At 47.9% G+C, this 14,814-nt stretch overlaps 1 protein-coding gene across 4 annotated transcripts in view; it reads right to left on the minus strand.

Moving 5' to 3' along the window:
- LOC138287348 (zinc finger protein 84-like) overlaps window positions 1-14,814 on the minus strand; it is a 42,341-nt gene that overhangs the window by 11,175 nt on the left and 16,352 nt on the right. Inside the window, exon 1 of one of the 4 annotated variants that reach the window (XM_069227707.1) lies at window positions 2,095-3,063. The exons of 2 other annotated variants lie outside the window; for them this stretch is intronic. The gene's annotated coding sequence lies outside the window, so the exon portion shown is untranslated. Of the gene's footprint in view, window positions 1-1,560; window positions 3,064-14,814 lie in introns of those variants that run through there. One more of the 4 variants, XM_069227708.1, reaches the window with a different exon arrangement.

Consider the following 14,814-nt stretch of genomic DNA (forward strand, 5'->3'; position numbering starts at 1 on the left):
CATTCTACACCCACCAGGACAGGCCTCACCTCCTCTACACCCCCTAGACAGACCTCCCTCCTCCGCACTACCCTGGACAGGCCTCACCTCCTCTGAACCCCCTGGACATGCCTCACCTCCTCTGCACCCCCCCCCCCCCCCCAGACGGGTCTCACCTCCTCTACACTGCTGCACCGCCAGGAAGGCCTCATCCGCCCCCGCCATCCAGAAAGACCTCACTTACTCTGCACCCACTGGACAGACCTCACCTCCTCTTCAACCCCCTGGGCAGGTCTCACCTCCTCTGCACCAACCTGGACAGGATAGGCCTCACCTCCCATGCACCACTTGGACAGGCCTCACCTCCTCTGCTCCCTTTGGACAGGCCTCACCTCCTCTGCACGGCCTGGACAGGTCTCACCTCCTCTATACCCCTCCTTCCGGACAGGCCTCATCTCATTCTACACCTACCAGGACAGGCCTCGCCTCCTCTACAGCCCCTGGACAGGCCTCAGCTTCCCTATACAGACCTCCATCCTCCGCACTACCCTGGACAGGCCTCACCTCCTCTTAACCCCCGGACATGCCTCACCTCCTCTGCACCCCCCCCCGGACAGGTCTCACCTCCTCTACACTGCTGCATCGCCTGGAAAGGCCTCACCTCCCCTGCTACTCCCCGCCATCCAGAATGACCTCACTTACTCTGCGCCCACTGGACAGACCTCACCTCCTCTTCAACCCCCTGGGCAGGTCTCACCTCCTCTGCACCCCTTGAACAGGCCTCACCTCCTCCTCACTCCTCCCCACTACCCAGGCAGGCCTCACCTCCTCTACCATAGCTGCCAAGTTTTCAGATTGCTATGGTGACATTTTCACAGTTTTAGTGTAGTTATGAGTGACATCAACAACCAAATGTATGACACAGTTAACCACAGATTTAAGCCTACACCTTCTTGCGCCACACTAGTGTCATTTTTTTACACTAATGTGGCACAACAAGGCCAAAATTGCTGTGCCAGATTTACAAAGTGGCACAATGCATGCATTGCGTCACTATGTAACCCCTTGCGCCACATTATGCCCGCACCAGGCACGGTGTTTACACGGGGGCGTTCCCCCATTAGGGGGCCCGCAAAATTGGCACAAAGAAATCTATAAGACTTCTTTGTGCCATTTTTTGCTGCATTTTTAACGTCTGCACAGAGAAGGCGTTAAAAGGTTGCAACCCATTATTTATAATGGGCCTCAAAGTGCTTTGCAGGATTAGGGTCAATTTTTGACACTAATCCTGCTTAGCATCAAAAATGTTGACGCTAGTTCCCTAACTTTAATACGGCGCACAAATGGGGGCGTTAGGAGGGCAGTAAGGGATGCAGGAAAAGTGGTGCTGCATTGGGTAAAGCACCACTTTTCTTAAATCTGCCCCTTAGAGTGGCACTACATTAAACCTTTGTGGTAGTAAATCATGGCGTAGGCAAACCTCTGACATTAACAGGAACATTTATAATCAGCAGGGTCAATTCTGACACATACCAAGTCTGTGCCTGAGTCAGTGGGTGCTGCTGGTAAAATAAAACAAACCTGCTGCCGATGGGTCGCTGAAGTGTTTCTCTGAGTCTGTCACGCTCCCTGGCTGCAGACAGGTCCCGGAAATTCTCAACAGTTTGAGTGGTGCCAACGGTGAGAAGAACTTATATGACACTGCTATGACTTGAGAACCGTCTCTGTGCCTTTTTTTAAAGAGATTCAGGACCTGCTCTCAATCTCATGCCGTCCCATTATCAGATACAACATCTGGGGACCTCCTATGACAGGAGGCTGGGCAGCACCTTGTGTCAAGATCAGGAAGTCCAATACCCTCCTCTTGTCCTGTAATTAATTAAATCTGGGCAGCAGCAGAAATTCCTGGGGGCCCAGAGTGGACAGGAATTTCAGATTTAAAACAATCCTGCCACAGCCTGCGCCAACTGGAGCCTCTCTGGCATCATGATACCGGTGTGAACAGTTGCAGGCTGCTAAAGTTGAATTATATTAACAATGCACATTCAGGCTGATAGCATTTATTTCAGATGTTAAAAACAGTAAGTGCAGACTTGACTCGTGACTAGTAGTTACCTTGAAGCAGTGCGCCGTCTCTGTAGTGAGACAGTTGCAAGCAGCAGCAGTGGACGGAGTGGCAGGATGTAAGCGTGCCTCCTTGGGAAGCCTGTCCCGGTGTGGGTGAACGAAATCTTGAGATATCAGGTCTCCGGTCCCTCTCAGCTCTTTATTATAATCCCTATAACTGCATCAGATAAAGTCTTCCTGGGGGCTGACTCCAGGGCTCATGCTCCTGTCTCATCCTCTGAGGGCTTCCCTGTTGCAGGACAGCCCCGCCACGGCACAGATGCCCATCATACGGCACTCCGAGGCCGCACTGCTGAAATTAAATGCAGCTCAGACTGTGGCTGCCACCCTGCTCCACCCCTCACAGAGTGTAGATGGTCAAGGCAGTAAAAATGCGTGATTAATGCATTTTAATGTGGACCACCACACTAAAATCCGTTAGTCTAACGCCTGATGCGTGATACTTGGCAGGGCTGCTCTGCAAACACTAGAAGGACAGGCCTCACCGCCTCTGCACCCCTCTGGACGGTCCTCACATCATACCCCTGCAGGGAAGGGATCGCCTCCTACCCCTAGAGGGCAGGCCTCGCCTCCTACCGCTACAGGACAGGCCTCAACTCCGCTGGGACAGGACTCTTTTGGGCTGGGGGTGATGTAGTGTAGTCTTATAGGAGACGTGGGTGCAGGTTTCTCATACCAGATACTAGGCGCTACACTCGTCACTCGTGTAATCTCTCTGGTATGAATGCACCTTAGTGACGGGGGTAGGCTGCTCAGCAGTCAGGGTGCGCATGCGTGCGCAGTGTGGAACGGAAGCCTGCTGTTAGTATAGTCTAACTAGGCATGCACATGCGCACTAGACGCCGCGAGGGCATTACAAAGTGTGCACATGCGGCCTCGCTGCTCTGGACCTGCGCCGTAAAAGCGTCGCCGGGTCCTGGGCATGCGCTTTCAAGGCAGAAAGATATAGATCATAACGAGCATGCTGACGCGGTGGTGTCCGTGGTAAAACTCTGAGCACGCGCTCTAGTGCAGGACGGAAGGACGCGCAGTGCGCATGCGGACATCGATCGGTCGCGTCTTCTGCACTCCGCATGCGCTGTAGGGCCATGTCGTTGTTTAATGCCCAGCACAAGCGATGTGTAGGCGAAACCTAAAAACCATCATAAAATAAAGTTGCCTTGTGTTTGGTTTGCGTTATATAGACACACAACAAAACTAAAGTGTAAGAGTCCTCACTTCTCAATTACAAATACTGAATAAAGCAGAAAATGTATGGAATAGAAGTGGTAAGAATCCGTGTTTCAACAGTTTCCTCGTGTTTGCATCACAGTTAGTTCCATTTTTATAATAATATATTAGGTTTGCAATAATAAATATTAAGCTCCATTAACATATAACTTAAAAGAATGTTAAGCAGCGCGTTAAAAGAAATCGTTCAGTTAAGGGACATTCGTGTACAACTTGTAATAATAAGAAGCCACTAGTGAAAATAGCATCTCCTTAATGCAAGTCACTGCAGATAGCTGAAAAAGCAAGAAGGAAGTGAAGTGAATAAAAAATTTACTAGCATTCGCGCCGATACTTTTCAATTCTATGAAGGACACAGAGGCGAGGATTATGCTTCTCTTTCTTTACTACTCATAAAACAGCAGCCAATCACAAAACAGAAAAATAACCACATTTCCCATATTGCACATCATAATATGTCCACCAATCTCTCCAGGCCTTATTAGAGACCTGAACACCTCTTTCTTTGCGTGGGAAAAACAACTTGGATCAAACTTCTTCCTGTAAAACTTGTAGGGTTTCAACATGATGAATGTCCTTGACCACCTCGATCCGTCCCGACAACGAACTCGGAGACCTCAATCTCTTGATAGGCCAAACCGTTCCTCATTCCGCTTTTTGTTCTGCTCCTAAGATAATCAGACAGAACATTCAATCAATCAATCAATCAAAGAGACTTATAGAGCACGCTACTCACCAGCTACACATTAGAGAAACTCTTACAGTCTCACCTTGACATTATCAGGGGGGAAAAAAAATATAGACATTACATATACATAGGTCGTTATATGCTGATGTAATCATACATGATAACCATACATTATCAGATTATCAACCGGGTGGGATAATCCTCGCCTCCGTGTCCTTAATAGAATTGAAAATTCTTGGCGCGAATGCTAGCACATTTTTAATTCTATTTCAGGACCAGAGGCTCAGATTATGCTAGTTCAAAGCTGATTGAAAAACTCTTGTGGCAATATCACCCACCGGTTTATAATAAAACTGCTTGAAAGTGGAATCAGAAGACCAATCAGCGGATTTCATAATATCTTGAATAGTCACTCCCAATTCGAGAGATCTGGAGACTATAGCCCCTCTAACTGAATGAGCGCCAAACTGAGTAACGTCAATTCCTTCCTCGACCATCACTCCTCTTAACCATCTGGCAATGGTTACAACAGATACCGGTTTGAAAGGTTTTTGCAATCAAATCAGTAATTGACCTTCCCCATCTGATCTGAAAACTCTAGTACATTCTTCATACTGTTTCAAACAATTCAATACGCAAAGTTCTGAATTGAAGTTAAAAGCAACGTACTCTAAACTTGCCAACATTGTTTTTGTCCTTCTAGAAATAGAGAAAAAAAACACCTTCCGGCACAACAACATGGCCAGTTTCGTCGATAATTGTTTCCTAGATAAAAATGAATTATCAGGCCATCTCTCAAACAACCTAAGCACAAGGCTAACGTCCAACAGAAACGTATATTTTGGAGGATTAGAAACTCTAATGCCCTTAAGAAGCTTAGAAATAATCGGATGCATGCCTACTGGATTATTTTGGCGTGACCCGCCAAAATTGCGAAATGAAAATTGTTGATTGTTCTATAGGACATGCCTTCCGACACCTTTTGCGACAGGAAATTTACTATTTCCACTATTCCCGCTTCCACGGGATCCACGTGCCTACCCATGCACCAACTCTGCCAAGCTCTCCATGCTGAGGAATATCGCTTCCTGGTAGATGGTGCCCACGCTCTACTGATAAAACTTGTAGCTGTTTCCGAAAAACCTGGCAAGCACCATTGTTGCCTGAAAGCCTCCATGCCATGAGACGCAATTGTCTCTCCACCACCAGGGGATGCAACTCCCTTGTGGACCCAGCAGCATGTCCTGAGGCCATGGAAAGAGAAGGGGAGAGTCGCAGGCTAAGCCTAGTAGAAGGGGAAATCACGGTTGCGCCTTCCACACCGGAGTGATCAGAATCACCTCTGCTGCCTGCTTCTTGATGTGAGTTGCTACCCTTGGAATCATCGCAAAGGGAAAGGCATAATTGAGGCCCTCTGGCCAGTCCTGGGAGAAAGCATCCATGGCCTTCGCAAGAGGGTCCGGCCTCCAACTGAAGAAATCATTCAGCTGTCGATTCAGACGGGAGGCAAAAAGATCTATCTTGCAAGGACTCCATTTGTCCTGGGTCAGTCGGAATAGTTTAGAAAGCAGCTTCCAGTCGTGTGATCTTTGAGGTACCTGGAATTCCAATCGGCAATCACATTGGATTGCCCCAGGATATACTCTGCCACTACAATCAGCCTGTGAGTCTTTGGCTATCTCCGCTAGCAGAGGGTATCTCATACCCCACAACTTGTTGATATAACAGACTGCCAAGATGTTGTCCATCCACAAGAGTATGTGCATGAGACTTTCTTTGGGGACAAGGTCTTGATCACAGAGGATCCTGCTAGTAGCTCCAGACAATTGATTAGCAGCTGGAGTTCCTGTTGGGACCAATGGCCTCCTGTGGCGATATCTCCGCATTGAGCTCCCCAGCCCCACAAACTGGCATCTGGTTCTATGATCGCCTCCGGTCGGGAAATGAAAATGGCTCTGCCATTCCAAGCGTCCACTTGCGTCAACCACCACCGGAGTTCTGTCTCCTGACCTTCTCTGTCAAGTGAACCAATTCCGAATACGCCAAACCTCTTTGAAAGTGTTGAATCTTGAGCATCTGTAAGGCTCAATAGTGTAAGGGTCTTGGGATATCGCGTGAATCGAGGCGGCCAAAAGGCCCACCAGATGAGCTATCTTTCTCAAGGACAGAGACACTTGCGTCAGGGCCACCCTCCACTCCTTCTTGATGTCCCAAAGTTTGGCCCGGGGAAGGATCAATTGAGAAGTCTCTGAGTTGATCACAAAATCCAGGGACTCCACAGATCTGGTGGGCACAAGAATCGACTTGGCTTCGTTTATAACAAACCCGAGATCCTGAAAAAGAGAAATTGTCATGAAAGTGTGTTGCTTCACCAACTCTTGGGATTGAGACATGATCAAAATGTCGTCTAGGTATATTATCAGCCGAATCCCTTTCTCCCGCAAGTGAGCTGCCACCAACCTGAGCAGTTTCCAGGGTGCTGAAGAAAGCCCAAAAGGCAGGACCAAATATTCTAGCCATTTATCCTTCCATCTGAATTGGAGGAACCGTTGGTAAGGATGGCAAATGGGAATCGTCAGATAAGCGTCCTTCAGGTCCAGGCACATCATCCAGTCCCCCGTTTGGAGTAAATCTGGAAGAAGATGAAGGCCTTCCATCTTGAAGTGCGGATAAACAATTAAATAATTGAATTCCTCTAGCACCAAACGGTGCCCTCCTCCCCGCTTTTGCACTAGAAAAACACTGCTGCAGAAACCGGCCGGGTGGGGATGGCAAAAAGCCACTGCTCGTTTCTTTACCAAAGCCTCTATCTCTCGATCTATAAAGTTGGTCTCTGGTAGGGAAAAACAGAAAGGAGGAGGCGGAGACAGTTGACATGGAGTCTGATAAAACTCTAAACGAAAGCCCTGCACACCCCACCCATCTTGAGTTACCTGGAGCCAATTTTGAAGATAGAACTGCACTTGACCCCCCCAACTGAATTAGTGAAGAATCCAAACGTCTTACCTGCTGAGTAACCAGTAGGGGCACTAGCCCGTAAACCTCCCCACTGTCCTCTGCGCCATTGGAAACGGGAACGGGAGGGCAAGAAGATACCACCTCGGGTGTAATCCTGGCCTTGCGTAAAGGTTCCTCTTTGGGGGCCTTGATACAGTACGCGGCCTGACGAGCGGCCCCTGCCTCGTCCAGCCAGACCAAAAAGGCCCAAATGAAACACCTTGTTTAAGTTAGCTTGCGCCTTGTCCAGGGTTGTAAAGGTCGTTACGTATTTGGCAATGTCTTTTCCGAATTTATCGCCAAAAAGGCGACCCTCTGCCAGGGGACCTGCATCTGCAGAGGCAAGCTCTGTCAAATTGGAGTCGATCCTCATTAGGAGGGACTTATGCCTTTCAGTTGAAAAGGCGCAGTTGGCATTACCCAACAGACATATCGCCCTCTGAGTCCACTCAGCAGGATGTGGGGGACAACAGAAACACCAGTTTCCTTGGCTCTCAACGCCATCTCAAGGATTTTTGCCAGAGGACCCGTCAGGTCGAGAAATTTGTCCTGGCAGGAGCGCCAGGCCCGGTCAATCCCTTTCTGTGGGTCTTCTGCAATTTTTTAAAAGAATGTCAGCATGCTGGAATCGATCTCAGGCGTCTCCGCCACCTTATCCGGGAGCTCGAGCCTGGAACATTCTGTTGCGGACCTCTATGTCAAAACTGCTGCACAGCTTACCATGCAAGTATTCCGCTACCGCCTGCGCAGGAGCCCAGTCCGCAGAACAGAGATACACTATGTCCTCTGGATTGAACTGAAAGGGGTTGGAAGGAGGAGCGGGGTTCACCTGTGTCTTAGAGGAAAGTGATTTCTTTGACCTTTTGCGCTTGCAAAGGAGGTGCTGGAATGAGGTGATTCCGAATCACTGGGGTCAGAGTCTAATGAAACATGAACCCCTCTAGGAAAAACACTGGAAGTGAACTGGGCAGAACAGTACTGATGATCACTAACCGAGGGCTGGTATAGTGAGGCCATGACTCCATCATGAGGCCAAGAGGAGGGAGCGTCTTTTGATGTACTAGGAAAGGAAGAAGTCCCTTGCAGCGCTGCCCAGGGGATTACGAGTCCCCCTACCGCCAGCCTTTTCCTGGCGGTTTGAACCGCCAGGAAAAGGCTGGCAGTATGGGAAGTTGCGGGGCCCCCTGACAGGGCCCCGTGCAGCTTTTCACTGTCTGCCTGGCAGACAGTGAAAAGAGCGATGGGTGCAACTGCACCCGTCGCACGGCCGCAACACCGCCGGCTCCATTTGGAGCCGGCTCCCATGTTGCGGCCCACATCCCCGCCGGCCCAGCGGGAATGTCATAATGGGCACCGCAGGAGTGCAGCCGCAGGGCGGTTACAACTTGTCGGGCAGCAACCGGACCCCCTTTGAGTTTTAGCAAAGGTCTTCAATTGCTCTATGAAAGGCTTTAGAGCCACCACCAACGCTTGACTGATCTGCCGAGGGACAGAAGCTTCTAAGGCCCTGCTGACCGACTGCTAAACCGAAGCGTTGATTGCCTCGAACAGACCGTCGCACAGAAACTGACTGTGTTCATCATAATGCCCATACTCCTCCTCCTCGAAGGGCACGCAATTGGTCATATTCACGAAATGTCAAATAGCAGTAGTCACTCAGATTTCAAGGGGGGAGTCATCCATAGTGCAAAGAACTATTAGATTTACTCCTCAGCAAAAGCTGTCCACCAATTATTCCAGCCCCCCAAAGAAGGAGGACGTCCTGAGAGCCACAGGTTTTGAGAGAAAAATCAATATATATACGAGCGTGCACTCTACTCTTTTTCAGAGCCAACTCTGTTGTTGCAGCGTGAGAATGGCATCTATTGCACTGACAGGAAACCAGCAATTCGAAAAATGCATACAATTCCTGGTGTCCTGTCAATGTCAGAAGAGGACAAATGAAGGTAGGACAGCGCACAGCCCAATCATACCAAAAATACCCCAATTTGGCTACGCGCTCGTGTCAGGCTCTCTGCCCGGGCCTGACAAAGGTAAGGGCTCCAGGCTGAAGCAGACTCGCTGCTCTGAGGGGAAACACCAACAGTACAGAAGTGAACATAAACTCTCAGCGCGTCGCAACGACGTGGAGGGCCGGCTGCTACAGCAACTCATCACGGACAGCAGGCGGTCAAAAACACGAACTACCAAAGAATGCCATGACAAACCTGTAAGGAAATACATCCTTGGCATGGTTACCCCCTGACTTTTTGCCTTTACTGATACCAAGTTATGATTTGAAAGTGTGCTGAGGCCTGCTAACCAGGCACCAGCACCAGTGTTCTTTCCCTAAAACTGTGCCTTTGTCTCCACAATTGGCACACCCTGGCATCCAGGTAAGTCCCTTGTAACTGGTACCTCTGGTACCAAGGGCCCTGATGCCAGGGAAGGTCTCTAAGGGCTGCAGCATGTCTTATGCCACCCTGGGGACCCCTCACTCAGCACAGACACACTGGTTGCCAGCTTGTGTGTGCTGGTGGGGAGAAAATGACTAAGTCGACATGGCACTCCCCTCAGGGTGCCATGCCAACCTCACACTGCCTATGGCATGGATAAGTCACCCCTCTAGCAGGCCTTACAGCACTAAGGCAGGGTGCACTATACCACAGGTGTGGGCATAGGTGCATGAGCACTGTGCTCCTACAGTGTCTAAGCAAAACCTTAGACATTGTAAATGCAGGGTAGCCATAAGATTATATGGTCTGGGAGTCTGTCAGACACGAACTCCACAGCACCATAATGGCTACACTGAAAACTGGGAAGTTTGGTATCAAACTTCTCAGCAGAATAAATGCACACTGATGCCAGTGTACATCTTAGAGATGCCCCCTGAAAACATACAAGACTTCCAGTGTGGGCTGACTAGTTTTACCAGCCTGCCACACACCAGACATGTTGCTGGCCACATGGGGAGAGTGCCTTTGTCACTCTGTGGTCAGGAACAAAGCCTGTACTGGGTGGAGGTGCTTCTCACCTCCCCCTGCAGGAACTGTAACACCTGGTGGTGAGCCTCAAAGGCTCACCCCCTTTGTTACAGCACCACAGGGCATCCCAGCTAGTGGAGATGCCCGCCCCCTCTGGCCACGGCCTCACTTTTGGCAGCAAGGCCGGAGGAGATAATGAGAAAAACAAGGAGGAGTCACTGGCCAGTCAGGACAACCACTAAGGTGTCCTGAGCTGAGGTGACTCTGACTTTTAGAAATCCTCCATCTTGCAGATGGAGGATTCCCCCAATAGGATTAGGGATGTGACCCCCTCCCCACCGGGAGGAGGCACCAAGAGGGTGTAGCCACCCTCAGGGTTAGTAGCCATTGGCTACTAACCTCCCAGACCTAAACACACCCCTAAATTGAGTATTTAGGGGCCCCCAGAACCTAGGAAGGGAGATTCCTGCATCCAGAAGACGAAGAATGACTGCTGACCTGAAGCCCTGCAGAGTAGACGGAGACACCAACTGCTTTGGCCCCAGCCCTACCGGCCTGTCTCCCCACTTCAAGAAAACTGCAACAGCGACGCATCCCCCAGGCTCCAGCGACCTCTGAAGCCTCAGAGGACTACCCTGCATCTAAAAGGACCAAGAACTCCAGAGGACAGCGGCCCTGTTCCACAACGACTGAAACTTGCAAAAAAAAAAAAATTAAAAAAGACCACACGTTTCCCGCCGGAAGCGTGAGACTTTCCACTCTGTACCCGAAGCCCCCGGCTCGACCTGTGGAAAACCAACACTACAGGGAGGACTCCCCGGCGACTGCGAGCCCGTGAGTAGCCAGAGTTGACCCCCCTGAGCTCCCACAGCGACACCTGCGGAGGGAATCCAGAGGCTCCCCCTGACCGCGACTGCCTGCTTCAAAGAACCCGACGCCTGGTAAACCCACTGCACCCGCAGCCCCCAGGACCTGAAGGATCCAACCTCCAGTGCAGGAGCGACCCCCAGGCAGCCCTCTTCCTAGCCCAGGTGGTGGCTACCCCGAGGAGCCCACCCCTTGTCTGCCTGCATAGCTGAAGAGACCCCTGGGTCTCCCATTAAAACCTATTGCGAACCCGACACCTTGTTTGCACTCTGCACCCGGCCGCCCCTGTGCCGCTGAGGGTGTACTTTGTGTGCTGACCTGTGTCCCCCCCGGGGCCCCACAAAACACCCCTGATCTGCCCTCCGAAGTCGCGGGTACCTACCTGCTGGCAGATTAGAACTGGGACACCCCTATCTCCATTGGAGCCTATGCATTTTGGGCACCACTTTGACCTCCGCACCTGACCGGCCCTGAGCTGCTGGGGTGGTAACTTTGGGGTTGCCCTGAACCCCAAACGGTGGGCTACTTTGGACCCAACTTTGAACCCTGTAAGTGCTTTACTTACCTGCAAAACTAACCAATACCTACCTTCCCCAGGAACTGTTGAATTTTGCACTGTGTCCAATTTTAAAATAGCTTATTGCTATTTTTGCCAAAACTGTACATGCTATTGTGATGATTCAAAGTTCCATTGAAATACCTTTCATTTAAAGTATTGTGTGTAAATCTTGAACCTGTGGTTCTTAAAATAAACTAAGAAAATATATTTTTCTATATAAAAACCTATTGGCCTGGAATTGTCTTTGAGTGTGTGTTCCTCATTTATTGCCTTTGTGTGTACAACAATTGCTTAACACTACCCTCTGATAAGCCTACTGCTCGACCACACTACCACAAAACTGAGCATTAGAATTATCTATTTTTGCCACTATCTTACCTCTAAGGGGAACCCTTGGACTCTGTGCATGCTATTTCTTACTTTGAAATAGTACATACAGAGCCAACTTCCTACATTGGTGGATCAGCGGTGGGGTACAAGACTTTGCATTTGCTGGACTCCTCAGCCAATACCTGATCACACAAATAAATTCCAAAAATTGTCATTAGAAACTGATTTTTTTGAAATTTGAGCTATTTTTAAAAAAAATTAAAAGTCCTGCTGGGGCCTTGTGTTAGTCCCTGTAAGCATTTCTTTTAGAGCTTAAAAGTTTTTGTAAGTTTGAATTATGTTCTAGAGATAGTTTTAGATTCTTCAAAAGTATTCCAACTTTTAGAAACAAAATATGGTATCTGTTGCTCCAGAAAACATGGATATTGGATAATTTCGACCTGGGGGGTTAGGCTTCCTTTCTTACGTCTGCCATGAGCCAGCTAAAAGGCAGAGCAAAGGGTGGCCTGCTAATTTGGGTAAAAATGTAATTCACAGTTAAGGTGAAACTCACATTCACCCCCATAAACAACAATATACAACACATAAAATGGGAATAAGGTCAAGAAGTCATGGACTTTGTCAAAATCTAAAACTCCGTGATGTGTCAACAAATCCTCATTGATGCTAAGTGTTCCTAAAACACTGCTTCTCTCTTCAAGGCACTGTGGAGGTTTAAATACACTTTATCACAATAGGAGGCTCAAGCTGCCAGGAATGCCGGGTAGAATTATAATAACCTGCTGAGATTTTAACACTAGACTGCTCACAATATTGTAGGAACAAGTAGCTATTGTTGAGGACTTTGCTTGGAGGATCCTCTACTCACAATCAATACAGAACACAGCGACTAAAAAAGGGGAGCAGTTGTGCTGATTAACCCTGAATGCAGGGCTTAGACCGTTAAATAGCCGTACAATATCAGACAATCCACCTAAAGTCACTTTGTGAGCAGGAAAGAGGGCCAGCATTATTATGTGTGAATGAATATGGAAGCTTGGCATCTGAATAGAAAGTGACCATGATCTTCTCCATCTTGTTCTTGACCTAATGAAAGACTTCCACCCAAACATGGCAGCAGCTTCAGCCATTACATCACTGCAAAGTGTCTCTGAATGTAAGCAGAAAAAAATATCTGTTATCCTTGAAGGGGAAAGATTATTCTTTGAATTCCCAATGGATCACTCTCTGAGATGCTTTAATTGAGAACAAGAAAGTTTCTGGTTGTTCGACATTTGATTCCTTCATCTTCTGCTCGTAGTTACCAGGGCATCCATGGAACAACAATGCAAGCTCCTTCTTATGATGTTTGGTACCACGAGGAATGTTATGAGCTGAAGGAAGCCCTTATGGTAGCAATGAGAAACAAGAACAAGTTCAAGGTGGGGGGTGAACTTAAGCTATATGAAACAAGAAGGTCCTATACACACCTCGTCAGATACAATAAAACAGCACATCAAGTTTTGGTAGGCTCTTCAGGCTGCAACTGACCACAAAAATGTAAAAAACTATTGGGAAATTATACGCTGGGGATGTGAAGGGCCTGTCAAGAATCTTGAAGTTACCATAAGCCCAGATAGGTGGCTTGAGCACTTTTATTTCTGTATCAAAAGCCTATTAATTCAAATAATAACAGAAATGTCTGGTTGGAAGAGAATAAAGGGCAAGTACAGAGTAGAGCTTGTATTTACAGTAGTGGTATGCAGGCGATGTCTATCCACAATCAGAAAACAGGTAAAGAACCAGGCTCTAACAAAGTTCCAGTTCATGTGTTTTAAAACAAATGGTAGATGTGGATAGTACCTTTAACAGCACTATTTAACCCCGTGATAACTTTTGGTGTGGGTCCAGATTCATGGAAGTCTTCCATAATTGTGCTGAATCACAAGAAAGAGGAGAGAGATGACCCCTCTCATTATCAGCCAATTTCCCTCTTAGACGGCAAAAGAAAATCTTGAGGAACCTGTTAATGTTGCAACTTGAGACCTGGATGCAGAAGAACAATATTCCATCTGGCCAGATTCCAAAATGGCCAAAATACAATAGACCACACTCTGAAGTTGTACAAGATTTGTATGAATTATGTGTCCCTGCAAAACTCCCCAATCTTCTTGGTCTCCAAAGACATATAAATAGCATTCGCTTCTGTTGATGGCACAGTCCTTTGGAGCCTTCTGGAGGAAGGAGGTTTCCTAAGCAACTACTTGAGTATCCTAAAGAATCTGCAATGTGGCAATAATTCCAGAGTAAGATGTGGTGTAAAAGGAGCATGCACGGACAAGTTTGAAGTAAAGACTGGCATTAGCTAGGGTTACGTACTTGCTCCAGCTTTAACACTCACATCAGTGCAACTGTGCAGTCTTTCAGGAATCTTTGTCTTGATGCTCCGATATTGGAGAACGAGCACACTCTGATCCTGTTGTTTGTAGATGATGCAGTAACATTGGTGCACACCGAAAAACCTATGCATCGACTTTTGAAAGGCTATGAGTTATTCTAAAAGGTATGCAAGTTAATAATTAATACAGAAATAACAAATATATGGTAATTGTGAGAAACTGGATTGTTGGTTGACTGGGGTGTGAACCCTGGACCAGCAACAGCCACAATCCCTTGCGGGGTGAACCACAAAAAGTCACTAAATTAACCTGTGTTTAACCCTGGGTGGCTAGGCACAAAACGCATTCAGGCTAAACTTAGAGGCAATGTGTTAAGTATTTAAGCAGTACACAGACAGCAATACAGTGATAACACAGTACAATAAAAATCTCAAACCAATTTAGAAAAATAGAACAATTTTAATAAAGCATTTGGCACCAAAACCATGAAAATCCAATTAGTAGAACCAGAGTTCTGAATTTTTACAGTTTAAGTTTCAAAATAGCAAATCCTCAGTTTTAGAAACTGGCCACCTCAGCACCTTTAGCACCACAAACAAGAGTCCTGGAGTGAAGTGAGACCTGTTGAGGGTGCAAGACTCAGGCAGGCTGAGTACAGGTGCAGGTTTACGATGGTGGGAGCCTATGTCCCTGTGG

Source organism: Pleurodeles waltl, chromosome 4_1, assembly GCF_031143425.1.
Source record: "Pleurodeles waltl isolate 20211129_DDA chromosome 4_1, aPleWal1.hap1.20221129, whole genome shotgun sequence".
NCBI classification, from domain to species: Eukaryota; Metazoa; Chordata; class Amphibia; order Caudata; family Salamandridae; genus Pleurodeles; species Pleurodeles waltl.